Source organism: Mus caroli, chromosome 15 (genome assembly GCF_900094665.2).
Source record: "Mus caroli chromosome 15, CAROLI_EIJ_v1.1, whole genome shotgun sequence".
NCBI classification, from domain to species: domain Eukaryota; kingdom Metazoa; phylum Chordata; class Mammalia; order Rodentia; family Muridae; genus Mus; species Mus caroli.
This window is the reverse complement of record NC_034584.1, coordinates 73,271,035-73,278,557: the sequence shown is the minus strand read 5'-3', so window position 1 is coordinate 73,278,557 and position 7,523 is coordinate 73,271,035. Positions and strand designations below refer to the sequence as shown.

Sequence of the window (7,523 nt, the reverse complement as noted above, 5' to 3'; positions counted from 1 at the left end):
CCAGCCCCAGTATCAGGAAGCTCCTCTGCTGTTGCCCATGGAGGCCACAAGAGGGCGCCCGTGATGTTGGAGTCACAGGCTCTTGAGCGCGGGCTGCTGTGGATGCTGGGAACACAGCTCAGGTCCTTTGCAAGAGTGGTATGTGCTCACAAAGCCTGAGCCACCTTATTTAATTAGAGACATGGTTTCCTGTATATTCCTGGATGGTCTGAAACTTGATGTGTAGACTAGGCTAGCCTCTAATTCATAGACTGCCTGCCTCTACCTCTCAAGCTAGGGCTTGATGTTTAGAAAATCTTTATGTTTCTATATGTCTGTATGTCGCCTGTGTGCAGGTGTCTGTGGAGGTCAGAAAACAGTGTCGGATCCCTTGGAGCTGGAGTTAGAGGTGGTTGTGAGCCACCCCGTGTGGATGCTAGGGGCCAAACTCTTGCCAAACTCGCTGACAGCAGCAAGCATTCCTTCCCAATTCTAATTTAATGTTTTTACCCACACCGTTATTGCTACTGTCAGTGCCAGCGCCGTCACCCTCCTGTGCGTACATCAGTCCTGAGCAATGGTTATCTCTGTGGAAGATCTTTAGCCAGGGAAGGCTGGATCTCAGCTCCTAAGCCCTTTAGCCGGGATCCTGTGCTACGCAGTGAGGCTAGGAGCTCTGGCCTCACCACTTCTGCTGCTGTACCGAGGTGGAGTTAGTTCTCTCTCCCCGCCGCCCCATGCTGGGTTTGTTTTTTTTTTTTGTTTTTTTTTTTTTTAGGTTTCAGGGCATACCCGTATATACACAAATGTGTATGTGCAGTGGAGCAAGGTTCAACTTCAGTGTCTTCTTCCTTTCTTCGCCTTAGTTTTTGAAGCACAGTTTCCTATTAAACCTGGAACTCACCAATGCAGCTAGACTGGGGGGGCTCGTGAGCCCCGGGCATCCACCTGTCTCCATCCCTCAGCCCTAAGGTTACAGGGGCATGCCACCATGCCCAGCTTTCTATGTGAGGGAATCCAAGCTCAGACCCTCATGGTTAAAAGGCAGACACACCTGAGGTGTGCTCTTTATTTCTTTTTTCAAAATAACTTTAGTTAATTTTATTTTATATGCATTGGTGTTTTGCCTGTATGTTTGTCTGAGCGAGCTGCCTTGTGGTGGCTGGGAACTGAACCTGGGTCCTCTGGAAGAGCAGTGAGTGCTCCCAACCACTGGGCCATCCCTCCAGCCCCGGGTGTACCTTATTTATTTTTATTTTATTTTATGCATATGAGCACTTTGCCTGCATATATGTTTGTATACCATGTGTGTACAGTGCTCGTGGAGGCCAGAAGAGGGCGTCCTCTGGACCTGGAAATTTATTTATTTATTTATTTATTTATCTATTTATTTGGTCTTTTCGAGACAGGGTTTCTCTGTATAGCCCTGGCTGTCCTGGAACTCACTCTATAGACCAGGCTGGCCTCGAACTCAGAAATCCGCCTGCCTCTGCTTCTCAAATGCTGGGATTAAAGGCATGCGCCACCACTGCCCGGCTTGGACCTGGAATTTTATCTAAACTCAGTTTCTCTGTAGGAGTAGCAAGAATTCTTATCTACCGAGCCATCTCTCCAGACCCTTTCTTCTTCCTCTTCCTCCTCATCTTCTCTGATGTCGCTTGTTTTATACCAGAGAGGGATACCAGTGTCTCCATCTATTACTGTCTTATTATCTTGAGGCCAGGTCTCTCACTGAGACAAAAGCTTGCCGCTTTGGCCAGGCTGGCTGGACAGCTCATGGAACCTGCCTCTCTCCACCTCATCCCCCACCCTACCCCCTACCCCCTACCCCCACCTGGGTTGTAGACGCACACAGGAGTTTGATCTCGATTCTTAGCATTTAAAGATCGAGGGCTGAGCCATCTCTCCAGCTCCACATAATTTCAAGTTTATTTTTAAAAATGATTTATTTATTTTTATTTGTTGTGTGCATTGGTGTCTTGCCTGCATGTATGTCTGTATGAGGGCATCAGATCACACGGAACTGGGGTTTCAGACAGCTGTGAGCTGCCATGGAGGTGCCGGGAATTGAACCCAGGTCCTTTGGAAGAGCAGCCAATGTTCTTAACCACTAAGCCACTTCTCTTGCCCTTCAAGTTTATTTTTTTAATTTAAAGTAGTTGCCTTGAGTTATGTTTTTGGAATTATTTTCCTTTTTTTGTATTGTTTCTTCAGAGGCTCCTATTATCTCTATGTTAGACTTTGAAAGCCTGTCTTTAATTTAGTCTCTTCCTCTTGAGTATTTGATGTTTTCTGGGCTTTTGTTTTGTTTTGTTTTAAACACTGTTTGTTTAATAACCAGAGCTAGGGTTACCAACAAAGCCCCAGGCCATGTCACTACTGTTATATCATTATTTCCTGCTTTATATGTACTTTATAGTTTCATGTGTCGTGTGTAGGGATGCTTTATTCTGTCACAGTGCTTTGAGACTCAGCTGTGTGAGCACCCACAGACTGTCTGTCCAGCCCTGAGGGGCCAGGCGGGTTCCCTCCAGCTGACAGCTGTTAGTCAGTTCTGGGTTGTCACGAAGCTGACGGTTTTTCATGGGGCTCTCGTTTCTGCTGGGCAGCTGGGAGTGAAATCGCACTCACTTCTGCTGGGAGTGAAATCTTCCAGTCTGGCGGGGTTCTGACATACGCTTAGTTTCCTGGGGAAGTCTGGATGAGTGTCTGGAGCTTTTGAGCTCTGATCTCCCACCACGATGAGCAAGCCCCCGTGCTGCTTGGCTCACCTCAGGACAGTCAGTTGTATTTTGTTTTGTCTTCTTGGGTATGGAATGTTCCTCGCTGTGGCTTTGTTTTGTGACCCAGATTGCTGTGACGCATTTGCTGGTCATCTGTCTGTCCTCTTTTGTGAACATCTGCTTAGCATTAGTACTGACCTTTTTTTTTCTTTTTAAAACAAGGGTCTTGCCGGGCAGTGGTGGCACATGCCTTTAATCCCAGCACCTGGGAGGCAGAGGCAGGTGGATTTCTGAGTTTGAGGCCAGCCTGGTCTACAGAGTGAGTTCTAGGACAGCCAGGGCTATACAGAGAAACCCTTTCTCAAAAAACCAAAAAAAAAAAAAAAAAAAAAAGACTTGCCTTGGTCATGGTATCTGTTCACAGCAGTAAAACCCTAACTAAAAACACGCAGTCTCACAGCAAACTCTGTCCATGCTACTCTGGTCTTACACTCTTTCTGTCCCCTCTTCCAAAGTGCACCCTGAGCCTTAGGTGCAGGAGTTGTTTTGTGGATGTAGCCACTGGGACTGGGCTGCACGACTCCGTATCAGTTGTGGTTTTCTGTGATGGTGTCTGTCAAAGAGGAGTGTCCGTGGCGAGGGCTGAGGACCACACTTACATGTGGGTCTTAGGACAAATGAGTGTCCTTAGGGCTTGTTCTGGTTAAGTGGTGGCTGTAGATTCTCTTCCCAGACACATGACTTCACTGGCTCTGAGAAGTTAGCTAGATTTCGGTACCAGGCATGGTTTTCCTCTTGTCGAGAGGTCTTAAGTCCAATTAAATAGCTGCTGGCCACCACCAGTATATGCATGTCACTACTGTACTACTGAGCCCGTAGGATTATCTACCTGCCAGGCTGGCTAAGATTGTGCTTTTTTGGTGCCATAGCTGAGTATCTATTCATTTTATTTACTTTTTATTTAATGTGTATGGGTGTTTTGCCTTCATGGAGGCCAGAGGAAGGTGTCAGATATCCTGGGACCAGAGTTAGAGATGACTGTGAACCACCATGTGGGTGCTTGGAAATGATCCCAGGTACTATAGGAGAGCAACCGGTTCTCATAACCACTCAGCCATACCTCTGGCCTCTCTGTTCATTGGGTCAGATGGCGGGACACCTTTAATCCCGGCACTCAGAAGGCAGAGGCAGGCAGATCTCTGTGAGTTCAAGGCCAGCCTGCTCTATATAGTGAGTTTCGAACCAGGCAGGATAAGTAGCATGACCCTGTCTGTGGGGGACCAAAAGAGGGTGTTTCATCCCCTAGAGCTAGAGTTCCAGATGACTGTGAACGGCTATGTCCGTGCTAGGAACCAAATGCAGGCCTTCAGCAAGATCAGCCCATGCTCTGAACACCTCCGCCCCACCCTGCCGTCTCTCCAGCCTGGTCAGTCTTTGATGGGCAAGAATTACTGATTTTTGTAAATGACTTGTGCTTCTATCTTAGCTGAGAAACATTTGCTGTCCCATGGCGATGGTGTTCCCCTGTTTTCTTCTGGGCTTTACATCCATTGCTGATCCTTCTCAAACTCACCCTTGTATGTAGAGTCATTGTACACACACACCCCACGGATAATCAGATATCCCAACTCCACTGGAAAAGTCTCCTTTAGCCATCTTGGCCACGTCTGGGCTCTTGCTCTGGTCCATGGTGGCGCGTGGGAGCCGTGTCTGTCCCTTGCTGGTGTTCTGCCGTAGACCTGCTTCACACCATCCCAACCACGCAGTTGAGCATGAGCATGGAGAGCAGGTGGGCTAAGAACTTGGCTCTCTTTGTTGAGATCATTTGCCTGCTGAGACTCTTTCTGTTTATTTATAAATCATAGAGTCAGCTTGTCAGCCTCTTCAGGAAAGCCTGCTGGAATTTAACAGGGATTTCTTTGTGAGTCACCTTAACCATTTGCCTTCAGATAACCCCTAGGCTGGAGCCCACTCCCCCCCCTTTATTTTTCTAAGTGATGTTGTATCATTTTTCAGCCTAGCGGTGTTACATATCCTAGGATAAGCTAGTTCCTGTTTATCTGACGTTTTTAAAATCTTTGTGTGAATTGTGTGTGCTGTATATGAATGCGTTCATTTGTGTGTGAGTACTGGGTGTGTTGTATGCCATGCCACGGTGCAGTTGTGGAGATCAGAGGACAACCCCAGATCCCAGTCCTTGTAAGACTTAAGGACATAATGTAAGACCTTGTGTGAGATACGTCTTCTTTGTTGAGACCTACACCAGGCTAACCGGTCTGTGAGCTTCCAGGGAGTCTCCTGTCTCTCCCCTCCCTCTTGCCAGAGGTTCGCTGGGATTCCCTGTGCTACTGCGGACTGCTTTACATGGGTCCTAGGGATTCGAACTCAGATCCTCACACCTGCTCAACAAGAGCTTCAGCCACTGAGGTTCCCCCGCCCCCAGCCCTATTTGATGCATTTGAAGTCATTGTAAACGGCATTATCAACTCCATTTTCCAATAGTTCATTGCTTAGCTGGGTAAAGTTGCGCATACCTGGAATCATAACACCCCAGAGGCTAAGGCAGGAGAATTTTAAGCTCAAGGATAGCCTGGGCTACATAGCAAGACCCTGTCTCAAAAAATAAACCTCAGTTGTTTATTGCTTGACTTCTATTCTAATAGGATGAGTGTGATTCCCATACTTACTAAGATCTTTAGCACAGGGAAGGACAGAAGCGGAAAAGACAGCAGGGTCAGTTGCAATCCCTTGGGGAGGGGTGATGAGGTCAGGGGACGGGTGGCTGTATGATGGCTGGTGCCTGGGAGAGATCAGGCTAAAGACAGAGCCTTCAGGAGTCTCTCAGAGATGGAGGGCAGATGTGAGAGGGAGAAGTTGAGATTGATATCCAGGCTGGCCAATTAGACCAGGGGTTCCCAACCTTCCTAATGCTGTGACCCTTTTAATACAGCTCCTCGTGTTGTAGTGATCCCTGCAACCATAAAATTATTTGTGTTGCTACTTCATAACTATCATTTTCACTGTTATGAATCATAATGTAAGACTTTGATATACAAAATATTTAATATGTGCCCCTGATGGGGTCACAACCCACAGGTTAAAGAACTGCTGACCTAGACCCACAGGATTGCTGGCCGCAGAGGTTCTTTTTAGCATGGAATACGAGGTCTGGAAAGTCAGACCTGGTGTGTTGGGATGGGGTCTGAGCTGTGCATCTGGGAATTATCAAAAATTGCTTGCCACACTGCAAGAGAAGCAGAACCCCACAGCCTGCACTTCCAGCGCCAGGAGGCCACCTTAGCAGCGAGAGGAAGAAGCGTTGGGCTAAGCAGAGCTGTGGGAAAGCCTCTGAGGGAGAGCGAGTGTCCGCTGTGTGGACTGACAGGGAATGTAGTGTTGGGGGGTGACTGTCATTGGAGGACTCAGAAAGCACTGCCATTGGCCTGGTGGCTGAGCCGGGACACAGGAGAACAAGGGCCAGGCTTGTTCCGTTGAAGCAGCTTCCCAAAGGCTCCTTATCCAGCTGAGGATGTACCTCAATGGTAGAGCTAGCCAGGCACGTGCCGGGCTCTGGGTTTGATACCCAGCGCTGTGAAGAAAGGCAGGGCAGCTCCTGGCCTCAATGGCGAGAGTTCTCGGTGAGCTTGCTGGCCCTCACAGGGCTTCATGGCTGGCACTGTGCTGTGAAGCTGGCTTCAGTTTCCTGTGCCTTTCTGTGACAACCTCACAGGACCCTCTTATGCTATGAGTGTGCCTTGTAAGGACAGGTAGAAGGAATCCCTCAGTCTTCCCTAGAAGGCTGAGTGGTGTGGTGTGGTGTAGTGTGGTGGTGGTGGTGGTGGTGGTGGTGGTGTGTGTGTGTGTGTGTGCCCTGAGCCACCTGTAGATGACAGGCAGTCCTGCAGCAAGCACCCTTGCTTGAGCTCAATCTCTCTGAAGGACCACTTCAGCCTGAGGGAGATTATCACTCACCCTGTGGCACATGACCCGCCTCAGATGAGTGAGCCGTGTCTTACTTTGGCACCACAGTGGAAGGGGTTGAGATATGGCTGTCCGGATCTATTGTCTTTGTCTATGGACTTTGTGCCTCGGTTCACACAGGACAGAAAACAGAGGGAGCCATGTTGCCCTCCATAGGCACGAGAACACAGGCAGAGCACACATGAGCAGCGAAGAAAAGAGACTCAGCTTTGTCGACGAGCTGATTAGCCCCCCAGGCTCCTGAGGGGCGTGATACGGGACTTCTGCAGCTGGAGGATCAGGCCAAGCTGCTCTGCTTCCCACTCATGCCCACTCATGAAGTTCTGTGGCTTTCTATGTCACGGTCTCCACAGGCAGGCTCTCCCTGTTAAAGTGTTCTGAGCGTGTCCAGTGTGCCAGCTTGGTCCATTTAAAATATTCTGTGGCTTCCCAAGAGGTTCAAGGCTATTTCTACACTTCTACCATTCACTGTCTTTACTGATGCTCTGGTCACGAGTGGCTTTGGTTTCAGGATCTGCCCAACCCCACACCTTCCCTAAGCTCCGTGGTTTATATTGGCTGGTCGGGCTGAGGATAGGGGTGTGCAGAACACCCAGATGTGTCTGCCTGGAAATCGCAGGATGGACAAGCATGTTAGGTGTAAGGAGCTCTGCACCTGACCAGTCCCGCCCAGCAGAAACACTCCATATTCTAGAGTGATCCGCATTTCTTTCTTTTTTTCTTTCTTTCTTTCTTTCTTTCTTTCTTTTTTTTTTTTTTTTTTTTTTTTCGGTTTTTCGAGACAGGGTTTCTCTGTGTAGCCCTGGCTGTCCTGGAACTCTCTTTGCAGACCAGGCTGGC

General features: G+C 48.6%; 1 protein-coding gene across 2 annotated transcripts in view; it reads left to right on the top strand.

Annotated features, from left to right (window-relative positions):
• Nucleotides 1-7,523, top strand: part of Baiap2l2 (BAI1 associated protein 2 like 2) — a 27,718-nt gene that overhangs the window by 5,268 nt on the left and 14,927 nt on the right. The gene's annotated exons all lie outside the window — the stretch shown is intronic.